This window comes from Pan troglodytes, chromosome 2 (genome assembly GCF_028858775.2).
Source record: "Pan troglodytes isolate AG18354 chromosome 2, NHGRI_mPanTro3-v2.0_pri, whole genome shotgun sequence".
NCBI lineage: Eukaryota > Metazoa > Chordata > Mammalia > Primates > Hominidae > Pan > Pan troglodytes.
In genome coordinates, this window is record NC_086015.1 from 93,901,400 (window position 1) to 93,923,137 (window position 21,738).

General features: G+C 36.1%; 1 pseudogene; it reads right to left on the reverse strand.

The window, feature by feature from the left end:
• Positions 1-1,623: 1,623 nt before the first annotated feature.
• On the reverse strand, positions 1,624-2,304 carry LOC129143515 (ATP synthase subunit a-like; annotated as a pseudogene).
• Between the last annotated feature and the right edge of the window lie 19,434 nt (positions 2,305-21,738).

The window sequence follows — 21,738 nt, forward strand, 5'->3', positions numbered from 1 at the left end:
CTATAACTACCCACATAACTGAAGACTTTTCATTCTTTCCTTGAAAGAGGAGATACAAAGTCTGATATGCCATTCACACATCTCAGTGTGAAGTTCATTTATCTTCTAATCAGTTACAAACTATGTATCCACATATACATATGTGGATATAGATGTATTTATAATTGAAACATTGAAATATTGGACTAAGTAATATTAATGCACTTATATTCAATATAAGGAAAAAGGTAAAATGGAAAAATTAATGTATGCAAATATATAACTATTAAATAAAAATAATTAAATCTATAATAACAGCACATTCATGAAACTGGATACATGGCCATGGATGGTATTTGCAACTTCTTTCTTCCACTAACCATTTTATGATCATCTTGATTTTAGCCGCCATCTTAGCATGCCAGGGAGTTTTACCTTTCGTGGTGGCTGTGCTTTTATGCATGAAAGACTCGTGTTATTAGTGGTCCTGCCTGGGTTGGGTTTCTGTACTTTGCATTAGCTTTTACTTTTCAACATGAAAACCACCACATTAGTCCCATTATGTATTTATAGCTCCCTATTTTGAGTTATCCTTGCCAAGATAGTAAGCCCTTCCTTTACCTCTGGATTCAACAGCATAAAAAACTAATGTGACTGAAAGACAGGTGAACATCTCAGCTTCCTTTTCAATTGAGCCTTTGTTGTTTCCATTGGTGAAAACATTCTGATGTCAAGCAGAGTCTGAGGTGGCTGGTAAAGAGGACAGGCTGGCATACATAGTATAGGTTATCTTATCTACTTGATTATTGAGAGCCTCCTATGCATCCTGTTGGTGAGTATGCAATTAATTTGTGCCTTTACAAAAGGTCCATTCTAATATTTCTACTCCAGAACATGTCACTAGTGTTGTTGTTTTTTCCTCTAAAATTCAGCCAAATCATTAGTCACTGCCCATGAAATTATGTAGATACGTGTCTCTGGCCATTTCTTTCAGACAGTGAACACTCAAAATTAATGTTTAAAGTTCTGCTGACTGGGAGGATTACTTATACTATTACCTCCTAGAGCCACTGGCAAATGAACAAGGCAACAGTTTAGTAAATACACACGCATCAGTCACAGTGATGACTATCAATAAGTAACCACAAATGCTTCTTTGGGTAAAATCATTCTCACTACTATTCCATTCATGCTATAGTAACAAAGCTTATCTTGTTTCTGAAGGTGAAGTATTGCCATTGTTCTTTGCTTCTCGAAGACTCTATTATTCCCCACTGGATTCAGGAAGCTGTTTTCAATGGTGGCATCTTACACTGTAATTTGTGGCCTAAACATAATTGTTTTTAATAATGTAGGTACTCTTTTTATCTCTGTAAAGAGAAGCTTAAAATCCTCAGTCGGAGAAGGAAGGCTGCTTCTACAGGAAAAGACACAAATTAATTGGATACTCACCAACAGGATGCATAGGAGGCCCTCAATAATCTGGTAGATAAGATAACCTATATTATATATAGGTTAAAAGAGTGATAGAGTTAAAGTGAAATCACATGGCCAGGCCAGATGTCATTAGGAGAGCTGAGAGAGCTCCTGTTAGTGGTCAGGGGCTGGGTCTGACTATATAGTAGGCATGTGTTTGGTGTGTCATTATGTGTTATCAGATAGATAAAGGCTTACTAGTGGTGTAAAGACATAAGCCTGAATAAGGGCTATGGCAAATTTGAGAATGGTCAGTAGGATTAGAATAATGAGAGCGATTGAAGCTGTGGGAAGACTAATAGTTGATAATGCTAGCGTGGCTCCTCTGATTAAATGTATTAGTAGGTGTCTGGCTGTAATTTTGGCTGTTAATTGCACAGCTAATGCCATTGGTTGAATGAATAGGCTAATAGTTTCAGTGATCACTAGTATAGGGATAAGTGGCATAGGTGTGCCTTGTGGTAAAAAGTGAGCTAAGGAGACTTTTGTTTTAAAGCGCAAGCCTGTAATTACTGTGCCTGCTCATAAGGGGATTGCTATACCTAGATTTTTTGATAATTGGATAGTTGGTGTAAATGAATGGGGTAGAAGCCTGAGGAGATTTGTTGAGGCAATGAAGAGTATTAGGGAGATCAGTATAAGGGATCAGGTTCGTCCTTTAATGTTATGGGTAATCATTATGTGTTTTAGTACAAGTTGAACTAATCTATGTTGAATGGAAATCAATCGGTTACTAATTAGATGAATGGAGGTTGGAAATAGTATCATGGGGAATAAAATGATTAATACTACTTCAGGTAGACATAGAATTGTCAGGGTAGTAAAAGAGGTGAATAGATTTTCATTCATTTTAATTATCAGGGGGCTTTATGTTTTGTATTTTGATTATTTTTGGTGTAGGGGGTATATGATAATTGAAATTTGATCATTTTAACTGAATAAATGGAGAATAAAGTTATCATTGTTGACAGGATAACATGGATCATGTAGAAGTATCTAGTTGAGGCATTCACTGCAGAGAGGTATAGATCACCTCAGTCTTCAACTTAAAAGGTTAATGCTTGGTAGCTTTACAGTTGTATTATAGTGTGGATATGGATCAGGTTTCAAAGTATTTTAAGGAGATTAATTCAAGGACAATAGGTATAAAACTGTGATTAGACCTACAAATTTCTGAGCACTGTCCATAATAAAGGCCTGGTCATGTAGCAGTCAAGGTAGTTTGATTTAAGCGTCCAGGGATTGCATCTGTTTTGAGGCCCAGTGAGGGGATAGTTCATGAGTGCAGGGCATCTTCAGATGAGATTAATATACGAATGGGGATCTCTACTGGGAGAGTTGTTTGGTTATCAACTTCCAGGAGGTGAAATTCTCCTGGCTTTAAGTCTGCTCTTGGGACTATGTAAGAATCAAAGCCTAATTCTTCAGTCTGTATGTTCATAGCTTCAATATCATTTGCTTTGACGGTAAGAGAAGGGTTGTTAAGCTCACCTGTTATGTACAGAATACGTAAGGATGGGAGGACAATCAAAATTAAGATAATGGCAGGTAAGACAGTTCAGACAGCCTCGGTTTCTTGGGCATCTATGGTGCTAGTATGAGTTAATTTTGTTCTGAGTATTAGGGAGATAATAGAGAGGACCAGGGAACTAATTAAGAACTAATTAATTAAGAACTAATTAAGAAAATATAAGAGTGTGGTCATGGAAAGTGAGCAGTTCTATAATAGGGGATGTAGCGTCTCAAAGGCCTACTTGAAATGGATGAGCCATTAAGACCTACAGGATTTACCTATAAATTAACTTTTACAAAGTTATGTAATGATTTTACTAGTATCTTATCGAGAAAGTCATAGAGGTTATGGGATTGGCTTGAAACCAGTTTGTGGGGATTCAATTCCTTCCTTTCTCGTTTAGGTTTTCACGTAGGTTGGCTCTTCGAATGTGTGGTAAGGTGGTGGACAGCCGTAAAGCCACTCTAAATTAGTAGATGAATGTTCAATTGTTAGAACTTTTTGTTTTATAAAGATTATTAGTATAACTGCTGTTAGTGAGATAAATGAGCCTACAGATGAGAGAGTATTTCATGTGGCGGATGCATCAGGATAATCGGAGTAATACCAGGGCATACCGATAGGCCGAGGAATTGCCATGGGAAAACGGTTACATTAACCCCTGTAAGTACAAAGGTGAAGTGGATTTTAGCATAGGTCTGATTAAGTATATAACCTGAACATTGGGGGAATCAGTGGACAAAGCCTCCTTGATGGCGAATACCTCTCCTATTGATAGGACATAGTGGAAATGGGCTACAACATAATACGTATCATGTAAGACAGTATCAAGTGATGAATTAGCTAGTACAATGCAGGCTAGGCCTCCTGCTGTGAAAAGGAAGATGAATCCCAGGGCTCAGAATATTGTGGGAGATAATTTGATGTTACTGCCATGCAGTGTAGCTAATCAGCTAAATATTTTGACACCAGTAGGTATAGCAATAATTATTGTAGTGGACTTGAAGTATGCTCTGTGTCTATGTCTATTCCTATTGTAAATATATGGTGAGCCCATACGATAAGTCCTAAGACGCCAATTGATATAATGGCTCACACTATGCCTATATACCCAAATGATTCCTTTTTTCCAGAATAATATGTTACGAACGGGAGATTATCTTGAAGGCTGATAGGAGAAGGATATACACTTCAGGGTTACCAAAGAATCAGAATAAATGTTGATACAAGATAAGGTCACCCCCTCCAGCAGGGTCAAAAAAAGTAGTGTTGAGGTCACAGTCAATTAATAGCACAGTAATGTCGGCAGCTATAGGACTGGAAGAGAAAGGAGTAGAAGGACTGCCATAATGAGGACTGATCAGATGAAAAGTGGTGTTTGATATGGCTGGTGGTTTTATGTTAATGACTGTGGTAATAAAGTTAATGGCCCCTAAAATAGAAGAAACCCCTGCCCAGTGGAGTGAGAAGATGGTCAGATCCACAGAGGCTCCTGCATGTGCTAGGTTTCCGCTAAAGAGGGATGAACTGTTCAGCCGGTTCCAGCACCGGCTTCTACTATTGAGGATGAAAGTAGGAGTAGAACAGACGGAGGGGGAAGTTAAAAGCTCATATTATTTATCCGAGGGAAAGCAGTATCGGGTGCACCAATTATCAGCGGGACTAGCCAGTTGCCGAAACCCCCAATTATGATTAGTATTACCATAAAGAAGATTATGATGAATGTGTGGGCGGTAACAATAACATTGTAGATCTGATCATCTCCTAGCAGAGTTCCTGGTTGGCCTTGGTTTGTTTGAAGAATGACATTTTCTAGGGCTAAAAGAGTTCCATAAACTAGGTGGTTTGCACAACAGAAATTTATTGTCTCACAGTTCTGGAACCTAAAAGTCCAAGATCAAGCTATCAACAGGGTTGGTTTCTTCTGAAGGCTGTGAGAATCTGTTCCATGCCTCTCTACTAGCTTCTGGTGGTTTGCTGGCAATCTTCGTGCTCCTTGGCTTGTAGATGCATCACTCTGATCTCTACCTCAGGTGCACATGTCATTCTGCATATGTGTAATCCCTCTCCATGTCTGCATTTCTTCTTTTCATGCGGATATCAGTCAGATTAGGGCCTACCTTATTGGCCTTATCTTAATGAATTAAATATGCAAGGATCTTATTTCCAAATAAGGTCACATTCTGGGGTACTGGGGTTAGGACTTCAATATATGAATGTGGTGGGGAATGTAATTCAAACCATAAGAGAAGACAAGTTATTCAGGTTTATCGACACCTGCCAAATGTTCCATTCTTATTCTCAGAGTTCTACTTGTTCCAAACCAATACCTGAATGAAAAAGAACTGATGAAACTGTGAATTGATTTCTCTGTTAAATAATACAGCTACGAAAAAGTTTAGACTTTGGGTTTGGTTTTCACAAATGTTAGCTGTGAAACTATAATGAATTATTTCTGATCCCTGGCCTTAAACTGGAAATTTAAAGCAGTTAGCCTGTCATTTTCCTTCTTCAGGTTTTCCACTGCACTTAGAAGATGCCAGCCCATTCCACAATTCTTGTACTGTTTTCCTCCCTTATCTTGTATTGCTACAATTACCTGTTCTCCCATAGTTTTCCTTATATAAGTACTTAGCTGTATGTGATCATTTAGCTAACTCTTTTACAACTACATGCTAAGGATAATCTGTGTTGTACTTTCCATTTTTCACTGATAACGAGACCATTACTAAATTCAAATCTAATAAGATTAAAAAGCCAGTTCCATAGTATCATTTTTTTCAGATTCTGTTAGGCCTATTCTACAAAAACTTCACCAGTCAGTGTTAAGCTAGGAAAACAGAAGCACTTAATATTTTCTGAGTATAAAAGTTTAATGTCTAATTAAGGGCTTTCATGATTATTGGGAAATATTCCCAGGATAGAAATTAGGAAGCCAGTGCCTAAAGTAACGTTGATGCCACTGAAGGTGGCTCACACCTATAATCCTAGCACTTTGGGAAGCCGAGGTGGGCAGATCACCTGAGGTCAGGGGTTCAAAACGAGCCTGACCAACATGACAAAACCCGTCTCTACTAAAAATACAAAAATTAGCCTGGCACGGTGGCACATAACTGTAATTCCAGCTACTTGGGAGGCTGAGGCAAGAGAATCTCTTGAACCCAGGAGATGGAGATTGCAGTGAGCCGAGATGATGCCACTGCACTCCAGCCTGGGTGATAGGGTGAGACTCCGTCTCAAAAAAAAAAAAAAAAAAAAAGTCATACACTATGTCATATCAACTGCAATAAGAAAGTTTGAGATTCAAAGAATAAACAGATCAATAGTAAAAGTACAGACAAATATATAATGCCAGCAGGAATGACAAAGTAGCATTAATGGCTGTGCTAATAGAACAAATTGAGTTTAAAACAAAGAAAAAAGTTACAGGAGTCAAAGATGAGGATGTTATAATAATAAAAACAATTCATCAGGAAGATCTGATGATTTCAAACCTATATTCAGGGAACAACAGAGCCCCCAAATTTATGGATTAATAACAGACATAATGAAGGACGAATTTAAAAATGCAACAATAAGATTTGAAAGCTTTAGTACACCAGTTTTCAGTAATAAGTAAAACGATATAAAAATTAGCAAGTATATGTAGTATTATTGAACAAAATTATAAACAAACTAAACTCCAAGCAAGAAGAAAGAAGGAAATCATAAATATTGCAGTAGAAATCAATAAAATAGAAAACAAATCAAAATGAACAAAACAATGAACCAAATGTTGTTTCTTTTCTTTGAAACAGATCAACATAATAGTCAAAATTGGTTGATGAAGAAAATAAGAGAGAAGATATTGTTTAATAAAATCAGGAGTAAAAGACGCATCATGATTACTGACCTTACGATAATTGCAAGGGTTAAAATGAAATATAAACAACTTTATGGGTATTTAATAGTGTGCAGTGGAGTGCAAAGCAAACTAAAAATGTTTTTAAGGAAAATATGTTTGACATATAAGAGGCAACACTGCAGAATATATTTTTAAAACAACAAGATTCCTTTGTGAAATACGTTTCTTCTCAACTGGCAAATATGTAGGTGAACAATACTCTCCTTAATAAAACAAGATGCAGGCTAGGAGATCAAATACTTGAGCCAAAGTAACCTAGATTGAAATCTTGCCCAAGTACTTTTTAAGAAATGGGTTATTGGAACTATCACCTGGTTTCCCTAATTCTCAATTACTTTACTAGTAAAATGAGGATAGTAATATTGAAATAAATGAATATTAGGATTAAGAGGGAATATGTATAAAATGCTGAACATAGTGACTGGTGCCTGAATGTTCAATAAACAATTGTGGTATTATTATATATTGTTAGAGTTTGTTTTAAGTAGAAAATTATTATGTATAAGAAAACTTGACTATTCAAGAAAGAATTTGTTAAAATAAATGCTTATTATATCATTAAAATGATCTATAAATGCAGTTTGTGTATGGGTCAAAAAAGATGATTCATTTTTCACAGCAGATGAATTTAGAGGCAGAAAGCATTGCTTTAGAAAAAAAGCTGTAAATTGACTCTAATTTATATAGGTAATATAGGAAGCAATATGCAAAAATATTGTTATAACTTCTTTCACATCCATTTTGCAAGAGATAATAGTTGCTACCCAAATAAATCTTGAGAATATGGAAGACTTGGTACTTGATGGATGATCTCACCTATTTAAAAGATCCTCCTGCCCTCATTTAGTTCCTCCTTTGCTTTAGAATTTCCTCAAAAGAAATGCCAATATTCTGAAAGGCTGAGGGAAGGGTGAGTGCCAATTATAGTCCCAGTGGAGACACAAACAATTCCACTCATCAGTAAGCAAGAAGGTGAACCATTGGAGGAGCTTCTTATGTTAATGCTGCAGTAAATGTGGCGAGTCCGTCATGGAATATTTCAATACATTGTGCATGTCATTTGGATTTACAAGCAACCTGCTGAGAAAGTGGAGACCTACTTTCCTCTCCTGTGATTTCAGTGCATTTTAAGAAACCTTTCTAAATTATATCCCTTCCCTAAAACATTTGGTTCTGTAATACTTTTCTTAGTCCATAAAGAAACATTTTATCCTCAAATTTAAAGAAAGGCATGTATTTTCTAAGGATATAAACAGGTTCAAGGTAAAATCTGCAGATTTTGCATTAAAGAAAATCATACCTTTAGTCTTATTTTAAAAAGACAATGAGTAAATGAGAGAGACAGAGAGAGAGGGAGAGACAGAGGAGACAACCAAGTATATAACTTAACATAGAGAAATGAAAGAATAAGTAAGCATTAAATAAAACAAGACAATTGATAAATTTATTGTTCTCATTGAAGCAAAGTCGGACTATGTTCTTTAGTCTATTACAGATTTATGCTATCAATATAACTGCATATTATTTCACAAATAATCTAACTTCTACAATAATAGTATTTGGGGAGGAAATAGTAAATGTCACATGTTGAGTTAATGGCCTATTATAAGTCAAATTTTCTTAAAATATGTACCCATTATATGTGTTAATGATTTTTAATAATTTAAAGTTATATAACATAGCTGTGAACTGAAATGAAATTCTGATTGATTCTTTGTGGAAAATTAAAGTTGCAAAACAACCTAGTAAGGCTTTTCCTCAAGAAAGAAAATACACAAACACATCTTTTAAAACAATGGGTAATTTCTGAGGGTAGGATTCCTTTTGTGTCCTAGTTTCGGCTGAGTGTGTTATAGATGTTCAATACCATCCTATTGCAGGCTTGTTGAAAGTGCACATATTGCTTTGGTTGAGAAGGCATCCTTGCATAGTAGAAAGAATACAATTTATTTCAAAGCATAATAAACATATTTATGTATAAAATAAAATGAAAGAACATCTTCAACTTGACTCACCTTGCTAATGCAAATAGTTGAGCCTGTATTTTTGCCTGCAGCACATTAACATTCACTGAAAATATTAAGTTCCCTTTATGCTTTGAGAGTTCACAAAGCATAGTAAAGATCATGGATATTGAGTCAAACATTGTTCAAATCCTGACAAGGTCAGTTATGAGATATATAATTTAGGGTAATTTTCTCAGTCTCTATGTGTTTCAGATTTCTTATCTATAAAATAGGAGACTCTCTACCTTAAGACTTGTTTAGAGATTAAAAACACAATCTATATAAAGTTCTTATTACTGTTTCTGGTCCCATTATAAATGATCAAAAATAATTAGCTATTATCTTCTTTATTACTAAGAACAGAAGCTGAATATAAGTTTACTAAATATATTTTTAGTTACATTTTGGCTACTATAAGGTATTGTTCTATTCACTCTGTTATTTTATGTGTTACAAAGGACATAGGCTATAATCTATAAAAATAAGAATTCATATATTAAGCAATGCAACAAATACTGAACATTACAATGTTTTAAGCACTGTTAGTCACTAACAAAATAATAGTTGCAAAATAAGATTTTTCACTGTTTACTTGCATCTCGTAGTATTTTATGGGAGGATTTAGGTAAACATAGGAGGGAGTTTCTATTATAGTAAGAAAATCACCACCTCACTTTTAGTTGAAAAAACATGTATATATATAAAGAGTTTCCATATGTAGAAAACATCAACTCACTGGTCTGAGTCTACCTGTAGACTAATTATTTGGTAGAGAGCTACATTCGGGTCAGATATAGAAGCTGGCAGGTTCTGTCTAGCAATTTCATACTGCCTACCTGTAAGCACTACATTTATGCTTATAGTCATTCATCTAGTGAATCAAATAGTTGTTGAGTTCTTCTCTGTGCCAGGCTCTAAGAAGCACTTTGAACCAAGGCATTGATAAGAAATTCTCATCCTTCCTCTTTGAGAGGGGTGAGGAAGTAGATATATAAACAGAACCTAAGTTTATTTATAATAAAGGTATGAGCAAAGTTCTGTAGGGAAAAGAGAAATAAAAAGGAGTAACATTTTAGATTTTGAAGAAAATTTGAAGAATGTAAATACACGTGTAAAACACAAAACTTATGAAACACACAGAGTCTATGTAAGAATGTTACATTTTTTAACATAAAAGCAATAGTAGAAGACACATCTGATTGAAAGTAGAATTGGCACTACAAAAATAAAGGAAAAAGAGATAAGGAACAATAACTGACTCTGGCTTATGAGAAAACAATGAATTGTAATTTTCTTTTTACGGAAAATAGTGCAAGAGAAATCTAGCCTAAGGCACCAGATTAGAAAGAATTCTCTCACGGTACTTGGATAAACTGCAGGAAGGTTATGGAATCACTATTTTTGAGTATTTGCCGGTAAAAACTAGAGATTGTTTCTGGGAAAGAGAAGGAAAATGTCATATGTATTCACATAAGATAAGCTAAATTAACCATCGGCAGAATGCTTCCAAGGCTGAGCACTAACATTCAAATTTTACTGCTATGAATGGCCACATGTAGCAGTCCATAAACTTAAAGAAAAACATACACCAAATCTGACTGTGACATTGTTATGCACAAGATAACAATGCTACCTTCAGGTTTCCGGCATAAGGTCATCTTATTAAGCAGGGGAAAAGTCCTGATTATTAGTCAAAAGAGATAATAGGAAATTGTCTTAACAACAAATGGAAGACACATATGTTGTTCTGATGATAGATATAAATCCGTTCTGTTTCTGATGGTATTAATTCTATTCAAAGGCCACAATGACAACATCTATCTGAGACTTTCAGCTAAGGGTTACTTATGTAATCTATTCTTTGTTAGTTATTGATTGAAAGGGCATCACATATTGGACTGAATTATGGCCACTTTAAGTGTCAGGTTCCAGTTTTATAGATGCCTAAGAAATGACCCACAGAATCATTTACTTGTAGATTCATATATCATCTAACCAGCAGAGAATGGATTCTGAAGCCTCTCTTATGATTGAAAGTAGTAGGATGCAAGTTCTTGTAAGAACTTGCAAAACTATAGACGGGGAAGTACTTGTAGAAAACATTTGTGTATATTTAGAAACTGGTAGCAATTTTTTTGGTTGAATAACATAGAAGTTTTAACAATTTTTCCACCTGCTTAAAAGTAACAAGTTTTATATTTACATGAGTTGTTTGGGATTGTTACCTTTACTTTCTACAAATCCACACTGGATAAAAGTGAAATTACATAGGGAAGGAAGAAGTAAGTCAAGACTTGGGTTGAGATCTATTCTGACAAGTGTTAGGAAATAAGATCTCAATTATCTTCTAAGTGAGCTGGAATTTTACAAAGCCCATTAACATTCTGCCATCCCTTGGCTTGTTTGACCTCAAGTGGATTCCTCTCTTTTGTCCTGCTCAGATTAGTATCAAACAAACACTGACCTACTCAAGGCTGCATTTTCTAGACGTCTGAGTCAAGTGGCTTCTGGTTGAATTTGGCCACGAGGAATTTAAGCAGTATCAGGTGCCATCCCTGGCAACTGCTTCCCCAAGACTGGTCTCCTGTGAGTATTGGTTCCAGTGAATGATCCAGGCTCCTGAGCTTTGAAAACAACACTTTTTTTCTTTGTCCCTCCAGCTTAGCAATGGCAAAAGATTCCTGCTATTGCTCACCTTGGACTCTCTTTCATACTTCCCTGTTTGTTTCTTGGCTATTCCACTAACAATGTAACTGATTCCCTGAATTAAATTATGTCTTTTAAATATTCAGAGTAGCATTTGCTTTCCTGGTCTGAATTAACTAATTACATTCTTGAAACCAGCGGTCGTCGCAAGATAAAAATCCTCAAGTTGGATTTCTGAGATGAATTGCTTGCCTGTATGAGTGGGATATTGTTAATCAATGATTTGCAGGGGTGTTATGATTATATGAATTATCACTTATGGTTGCTTGGAATAAAGTGCCAATCAAAAGGAAGACTTCAGAAAATCGAGGAATAGATTCACTTGATCATTCACCATGACAATCATGATGCTTACTTAAGCTGCAAGGTGGAATGACCACTTCTGCTGACACTGGAGAAATTACAGAAAAGGAAGTTCAGATCATTGAACTCCACATTCAAGACACAGAGAGCAAGCAACAAGACAATAATAATTTAAAATAATATTTTACTTATTGAAGCTGCAGGGAAAACATGGTTGTTAATTAGTCCTAAAATCTAATTGCACAGGTGGCAGAATCACCAGTCAAGATGGAAATGAAATTGCACCAAGTATATTATGTAAAATGAGGGTATTAATGGGGAAAAAGCAGAACTGCAAGGCATGGGGTTGGTATATCTGTGTACTCAAGTGAGCCTGAGAACCTTTTATCCCTAAATTTTTCTGCAGCTCCTTTGGAAGCAAAAGCAGTCTCTTATTCTTCCTTCTCTGATAAGACTAGAGTTATTAGTCACAGTCTATTGAAAACAGGAGGCATACTTGTGGGATTTTGAAGTCAATGTAATGAATAAACTTCTAAAGAGTGTGCCAGGTATTAAGGAGAAGGTAATATTGAGGTACCCAGCTACTCGGATCTTTGTAATCTTTTACCATCCATGAAAAAGCAAGGAATAAAAGATGAAAGCCGAGTCTGATTTAGACCCACACAACAGGAACCCCATTTGTAGAGAGAAGCAGCAACTACAAAGATTGCAACCCAATTGTTTTTTACCATCAACCCTCCCATCTCACCTGTTACTGTCGACATTGGCCAAACTCCACTAAAAGCTAGAGTTTACGGAGTCGAGGTTGAACTGTAAGGGCAAGCCTCTAAAGACATACAGCAAGTAGCAAAGTGCAGAAAACAGCCTAAAGATGGAGAAGAACAAATGGAGATTATCAACCACATTCCACTCTTTTTTTCCAGTCTTCATCTGTTCCCAGTCTTTGCTCAGAGGAAAAAAAATGCTACCATCAGCCCAGGGAAGACATACTGTCATTGAGGGATAATCTCAGTTTATTTATACTTCCCCATGGAACCAAAAGTGTAACACAAACAATTATCTGTGTTTCTCAGATAATGTAACAGAGAATTAAAGGAAAAGAGAATGATTAGCTTAAGTCATAGCTGCTAAATTGTTCAACTGTGTGCCTGGTCACTAGACCTAAACAAATAATTATATCATTATTCTTACAACAACCATTCCATATTCTTCTTAACCTCTGACCGCATCTCATCTGTAAAAAGCAGCACATCTTACCCTCTGACAGCATCTCTTCCTAGTAGAGTAATCCGAATATGAATTTCTTTAGGATCCATATCTTCAGTGGATCTGTCTTTATTGCATTGATGCAGTTTTCCATTGATGATTATTACTGGACATGAGAATAATTAGAGGCACCCTAGTGAATCCTCTGGATTCATCTTCCTTTGCCATTGTGGTGCAGATGCATACTAATTTTTTCTTTATGATTGGGATTAAGCACTCTGAACAAAAGACTGATCTTATTCTCTAATCCTATTTCAGTAGCATAAGAAGCCCCAAATAGGCAGGCTGTGGTTTCAGCTTCCCATGTAATGGAACCATGACTATAGTATATGTGCACCTCCTTTAGGCCATTTATACCTCCAAACCCACCAAGTCCAAGGCTGCAGGGATGAGCAGTAAATTGTCTCAGTAGATTATTCAATACATCAGTAAAAGAAGCCCATCTTCTTCTTGGTTCCTAAATGTATACTGGTTAACGAGAGATTGGAATCACAGAGTACAGTATAAGTGCAGGATGTAAGTGAAACTTCAATGGGCTAATACACTCTTTTATCAATTTTTCTCCTCTGAGTGAGAAGTTTGTTTTAAAACCAGTGAATCCCTTGCACATGAGCTCATTGTTGTATTTCTGCGACTGCAAAATAAGTTTTCTGTTTGGACTATGATGTGCAAGATAACATGGTGATAAATAAGGCATTCTGTAAATCCACTAATGAATGTTCTGGCAAAAATATTTTAGACACGGAAGGCAAGTTTATATATATTTATTTCCATGAAGACACATTACCACCCCACATCTGCGGGAAAGGATCAAGAGTAATCTAATTGTAACATCTGTTGACAGGTTGACAGGTCGTAGCCAAATTGGCCTTAAGGAGGGAAAGCTCATGTTTTTGAGACTATGTCTATCTCATATCTCTACCTGTATGTCCTCTTTATACCTGGGTCTACTGAGAAAGCAATGGAATACTTGAAGAATTAGGTTGAATAACATCAACAGGATGGTTCATCTTGTCTACCCGATTATTGATAGATACTTCTGTGATAGATACTTCTGGAAAATGTCTAGTCAGTACATGAATTCTTCCTTTTTCCTCATCCTAGAATGCCCATCCATATATATCTTCCAATCCTTCTTATTGCAAATATTCTAATATTATTATTTCATTTACCAGCAAGACAAGACTTAGTCACCATCTATGAATCAATATAGATCAATACCATATATCAACTTAAAAAATATATGTGTAAGAGAATTACTAGATGTACTGCTTGACATTCTGCTTAAGAAAAGATTTCTCTTCTCCACTGTCTTCTACTACCTCCCTGCAAGTTGTGTTGTAATGTAGCAACTATGCACTGCAAGATGGAACATGCTACTGTGCGAATACATCTGTCAACCAGGCCTATGTTTTTTCCTTTTCAGTTTACTCGTATGTAAGAACTCAGTACGAGCGCCTGTGTGTGGATTAAGTAAGAAGTGGTGACACTGTAAGAGTATTTGGGAGTTTGAGCCGTCTGCTTACGTTAATTACTTGTACATTCTAAAACTCTGGAGGCTGGTCCCACATGTAGCATTTTTATTTTACGATGACATGCTGCTGTTAATATCCAACATAATAACTTTATGAATAATACAGGCCCAGTATGTACGGGAGGAAGAGGCATGGGCTTTGCACTCAATTGTTCAATTGGGGCTTGGTAGAGACCCCATTCAGCATCACTATCTGCCACACAGATTGTCTTCAGTATTAACTGTGCTGTGTCATTAGGTATAATGGCAGAGCAGCTTGCATCTCTTACTTGGTCTGCTGCAGACCCTTTTCTTGCTCTGAGTTTCACTCAAAACTGACAGCTTTATGGATTTCCCAGTAAATGAGACAGAACAGAACAATTTAAAATTCAATAAAACCCCAATGTATTACAGTTTGGCTTCTTTCTTCCCAAATGGCAATACAAGATATATTAAGTTGTCTTTCATTTTGGAGGAATAGCCCCACATTCCCCAAGCACTGGAGGAAGTCACTGATATGGCAGCCCCTAAACTTTCTCAGGCTTTACTGCTTGCACTCTGGTATAAATGTGTCTCATTAAAGTATAAAGAGAGCTTACTACATCCTCTTCACCAGGTTAGTTAAATGTTCATATGGTTAGGGATTCTGAGCAGGATGAACATGACACATTTACTCCAACATTTCCATTTTTAAACTTTCAGACTCTTTTCTCTATATAGTATGACAGGGACATTCTGCCATCTTAACCTCATTAACTGTAGGCCATTATTAAGTACAGGTTTTCATTAATGAACAAACCAAACTGTTAAGTTCCATCCTAGGGACTGGGGCTAACATTTTAATTCCTAAATTGCAAGTAACAGACCACATATTTATACATTTAGTCTAAAACAACTTTATATACCATCTTCCTTTTTATTACATTATTAAGATCCTTTCCTATAAAGGACAGGAGGAAATTCCCTCTAATGTTAAGTAATTAGAAGTGTTTATTTAAATTAATATTTGGTTTCCTTAGATTTGGGGGAAGGTCTGATTTTGCTGGTAAGGAAGTTTCAAGGGAAATTGAGGGTTCAATTCTCTCAGCCCTTTTCAAGTTTTCATCTGACATTGTTCAATTTACTCTAAGTTGGCTCGAGTCCCCCCAAGGTCATTCATTCATTCAACAAATAATTACTAACACCTTATCTCTATAAATACATCAGTGAGAAAACAAACACACACAAATTCCTATCCTCATGTTCATATGAGTAGCAAAAGCAAATAATGTGGTAAATAAAATATAAAAGTTTGTTAGTAGTTACTTCTAAAAAGAAAATTAATACAGAAAGGGCCTCTGGATAGAACATGTCAGTGATAGTCGAATTGCAACTCAGGTAGGTGTTCAGACTGGGTTCTCACTGAGAAGGTGACATAAAAGGTGAGGGCCTTAAAGCATAAAGATGCAATCCATTTAGACTTCAGGGAACTGAGCATATCATGCAGAGAAAACCTCAAGGTAAAGCCCTTGAAGCCGAAGTGCAACTGACTGGCTCAGTGAACAATGAGAAAGCCAGAGTATTTGGGAGTAGTGTGAGTGTGGGGGAAGAGTCGTGAAGGGGCAGATCTAAAGAGCCTTGTAAATTATTTTAAGAACTTTGCTTTAATCTCAGCCAGCTGCAAGAGATTGAGACAGAGGTGGTTGGAGGGACTCCATGAAAGCAGAAAGTTGGGAGATTATTGCAATAATGTAGAGTAACCAGGTAGGCAGATAGGTGGTTGAGGACAAAGACATTTCACTCAGTATGGGATTAAGGTTGCAGTGGAGAATTTTTCAACTAAGGGATAACAATAGATAACCAACTATAACATTTTCTCTAATCTCACTCCAATCAAATTTCTACCCCCAAATCCCACTTAAACAACTCTTGTTAAGTCACCAGTGACCTGCATGTTCTCTGCCCTCTGATCTCCTCTTGTTAGATTTCAACATTGGAACAACCTCGTGTGTAGATAACAGTTATGATTGAGACATTAATCTGATTAAATTTAGAAACCAGATGTTCAAAACTTGTCTAAAAACATGAGACCAGCCTGACCAACATGGAGAAACCCCATCACTAGTACAGATACAAAAATTAGCCAGGCATGGTGGCGCATGCCTGTAATCCCAGCTACTCGGGAGACTGAGGCAGGAGAATCGCTTGAAACTGGGAGGTGGAGGTTGTGGTGAGCTGAGATTGTGCCATTGCACTCCAGCCTGGACAACAAGAGCAAAACTCCCTAAAAAAAAAAAAAAAAAAAAAAAAAAAAAAAAAAAAACACCAGTTACTAGCCACCAGAAGTCTTTTGGGGAGTGGCACTCAGGTGTCAGGGTGAGTAGAGCTTTTCTTAAGAAAGTTGAGTTCTGGAAAAGTCCCTTTAAGTGGGGCAGAAGAAGCACACCCACTCGCAGGCTCCTTTAATTGTTGCTCAGCCAAACCTTCTAGTATTATTCATTAGACAATTCAGATTTTGTCTTCTGAACCAACAAGAAGTAACAGTAGCTTGAACTAGAATGGTACCAGTTGGAGATAATGAACAATCCTCAAATTCTGATAATGTTTCAAAAGTTGAAACAGCAGGACTTTCTGGAAGATATGATGTAAAAAAAGAGAGAACTCAAGGATCACTCTTGGGTTTTTGAGGAACTGAAAAATGGAGCTGCTACTAGGTGAAATAGGATCATTGAAAAGGGTCTTGGTGTGAAGAGTAATGCAAAGCTCAGACTTGGACTCTGAGTTTGAAATGGCTGTTGGCACCTGAGAGAAAATATCTAGCAGTTTGGGGAGAAGTTTAAGCTCTAGATGTAAAAGAAAATATAGACATGGGAATTGCCAGCCTAGAGTTGGGACTTAAAACTCCATAATCAGATGTCATAATTAAAAAATGAATGTAGATTTAAAAGAGAAGTCCATCAAAAAGTGGAACTCTGGGTACTCCGAAATTTAGAGATAAGGGAGATGAGGAAAATCATCAAATGACACTGGGAAGGAAAGGTCAGATATTGCAGAAAAACAAAAGAGTGGTGTTTCATAGCCAAGAGAAGAAAATATTTGAGGAAAAGAAAGGGATCACCTGGAAAAAGTTTGAGTGAAAGGTCAAGATGAAGTTGAAGAGTTGACCATTATCTTTAGAACATGCAGGTAAGACAACAAGTGTAGCTGAAGTGTGGTTGTGGGGATGTAAGTCTGATAAAAGTGGGTTCAAGACAAACTGACAGGAAGTACGTTGGAGAATCCTTATTCTACCAGTTTTGTTGTAGAGAGAAGGACAGACAGATGGTATAAATAGAAATCTGGTGGCAAAATTGAGGAAAAGTGTTTTTTGTTGTTGTTTTAAAATGGAAGAATTAGTATCAGTTTTTGAATGCTGAAAGGAATTTAAAGAAAGGAAAATTAATAGTGCAGGAAAGAAAGGGAAGAAATGGTGGGAAAATGTCCTAAAATAAGTGATGAGAGAGAGAGAGAGTTGCAGATAGAGAGAGACAGAGACAGAAAGAAGAGGACATATCTTCTTTTGTGTTGGGGAGGGGGGTGAACATAATACTATTCTATGAAAATGCATTTATTACATGTCTTAAAAGTAAAGATTTTTCTATGAAACAAAATTAGACTGGAATTTATTCTTTTTCCATAAAGCAGTCCATGTGGTTTCTATGATTTTTAGCCCTCCTGCTCTTATTGTCAGAGATCAATAAGAAGCAGAGGGCTTAAGCAAAGAGTTTGATTATAGGATCTATTCTTTGAGGCAAATAATACCATAATTAATGTAACCCAGTCTTCCTACACAGGTATTCCTTTATTACGGATAAAGAAAGTTGGTAATAATTACTGTATTATTAGACAAATCCATGATTTCTTGCTTATAACATTGAAAGCTTAATGGTGTACCAAATTTCCACTTACCTCATTATCACTGGATTTCCCATCAGAGGTCCATTTTAGATTTAATTCCTTAATGTTAAATAGTTTCACACAGGGAAGATTCTCATATATCTTGTGGGATAGATAAAGTCTGAAGGATTTCACATGCAGTAAAAATTATTGTTTTATGAAGCACCATGCGAATTTGCCATTAGGCACTGAAGTCAACACATCTAAGGGTTTTAATCCCAGAATCTCTTCCATTCTTAATTTTATCATCATCATGTATAAAATTGATATAAGCTCACATACCTTAAATAATTACACATCTAAGGTATGGTAATCACATTCCTTAATTAAATTCTTTAATACCTTAAAGTATTCTAGAAAAGGTAAAATCTGCAAAGCAGACAACATAGTACCATCATATGGGTAGGACTGGTAAATACTAATTTCCATTTCCTTTCTTTCTGACTATGCAAAGCTAGTTTTTTGAACTACACATCTTTGTTATAAAACCAGTCCTCTCTAGTGGTCACCTTAATAGCATGGAGGAAGGATAATAATCAAATTATAATGTTTAAGAATCCTGTAAAAATGTATTGCCATGAGTGTATAGGAAATGGACCAAGTGAATGTATGTACGGGGTGCTGACAGAATTAAGGGAGATTAAGAAACCCAGAAATGTGGACTAGAAGATGTGACATAGAGAATTAGAAACTCACTGTAGAGATTCCAGGGACCCCAGATAACCCCTATTTCAATGGGAGCCCTAGCACAGTTTTTGAGAGTTCTTCTCCCTCTCATTTCGAATACAGGTGCAGGATCAAACTAGAGAGATGTTCTCCTTGTCTTGCCTCCTCCTAAAATTGTGCTCCAGGAAAGGCAGGATATTTAAATAGAAGGATCACCACTGTTATGTATTCAAATATTGCTAAACAATGTTCCTTGGGGATCAGTAAAAGTTTCCTAAAGAATTTGGGGTTTAAGATAAATACTAAGGGATGAAGAGTATTAACTAGTAAAATGAGGTTGAGATTGAAGAGAAGATACACTTTATAAGCAGAGAAAATAACAAAATATAAATCCAGAGAGAGAGAAACACAGAGAAAGAAAAAGAGAGAGAGACTAAGAAGTTGATTTCAGGGCACAGTATGTAGTTTATTAGAACTGGCTTATGATAAGCAAATAAACTATAGTTAAGAAAAAAGCATAGAAGGGCAAGAAGGGACTCATTATGTAGGGCATTATAAAATATAAGGATATGAATTGTATTTTTAATAAAATGAGGAGACACTGAGAGGTTTTAAGCATGGAAATGACGGATATGTTTAATTTTGTGCTTTAGAAAAATTTGAGAATGGATTACAGGGGATCAAAACTGGAAGCCAGGAGACCTGTTAGGATACTGTTTCAGTAAACAGAATATAGATGATAATAGATTTCATTTTGGCAGTAGTAGTGTAAAGAAAGTTAAAAAATAAAAATCCTCTGACATTAAATAGGAAGTTAAAAAAACATAAGACTTGGAGACCAACTTGATATGAGAGTGAAAAAGAGCAATATTAAGAATTACCCAAGAATTGCTGGACGGGACAACAGAGTAGGACACATAGCTGGTCTTCAAGTCAGAGAGCACGGGAAAAATGGAAGGCGTGTTGTAGAATGAGATAATTATTATTTATTCTATGCCATATTTATGCATGAGAGTGATTATGATATTTCAGTACAAAATACTTAAAACTACATCCAGTTCAATATCACTGTGAATGCCTCAAAGATAGTAACTTTCCATATCATCTTTATATTTCTAATGCTATCATAGAGCTAACACAAGAGGCATTCAGATGCCAGCCATGCTGACTCACTCCTATAATCACAGCACTTCAGGAGGCCGAAGTGGGAGGATCACTTGAGCCCAGGAGTTCAAGGCTGCAGTGAGCTATGATCATCCCATGGCACTCCAGCCTGGGTGACAGAGGGAGACCCTGCCTCAAAAATAAATAAATAAATAAATAAATAAAATCCCCAAACCTGGCCCCTATCTGGAACTCTTGTATCAAAATATCTTAGCCCAGAACACAGGTGATTATAAAATGCAAGGTGAGTGACATTCGACAAATTATATCCACTATCTGGGGTTGAGAGCTACTATTCCAGGGGGTGGGTATACCGCAAAAAACTGGAGAGCCAGAGTACCTCATCTTGTGGGACTTACAGGCAAAGACTTGTGGGAGCCAGAGAGAAACAAAGGCAGGAAGTCAGAAATAGTTGCTATGCAAATTCAAATGTTCTAAAATTTAAATAAATAATAGTTAATAACACATTGTGACATAATTATATACAAAACAACTAAATCGTATAATTAAAAAACAAACCACATCTTCTTTGGCAGTCATTACTCCAGGCAATATCATCTTGGAATAGTCTTAAGCCTATAAGTAAATAACTAAATCATAACATCACCGTTTCCAAATCAGAATTTTCAGCCTTCATTCCTGTATTACACCTGTGACACAGAATATATTTAATTCTGTTGAAAACAACCTCTTGGTTTCCAGATATTCCCTAGTTGTAGAGTATACACCAGAGCCTGTGAGGGATAGTGATAAGTCAGTGGACACATTACTGCAAAAAGTGACCGCAGGACTACAAGAAGAGCTGCAAATATGAAGACAAAACAACATGGGACCATTGTGAGTAAACAGTTATATTACATATTCTAGAGTTTGCCCTACTATTGGACAAAAGACATAGAAAAGCAAAATATAGCTATGGCAAAATGAACAAAGGGGACATTAAGTCCAATTTTCCTCAAAGGCCCATGCACGCATCCTGATATTCAAGCATGGTGGAACACTAATGTTCCTAACTTGATATAATCATTTTTAAAAATTAAAATAAAAAAATTAAAAGGCTACACATCTCAGAGTGTTTTACAAAGCCATGATGAAGAGTAAATATTTTATTTCAGGGAATTAAACATTAATTATCTGGAAAGTTTAACTGATTCTGAACATTTAATTTCCCAGAGGGTATAGTATAAATGAAACGTTACTAGCCTGTTACAATGGGTGATCCATTATTGCCTGTTACTAATTAGTAATACAGCAAATTAGTATTAATTTCATTTACCATTTGCCTCCAAGTAAAATATGAGAGTCATTTGTCAACAGATAATTAAAA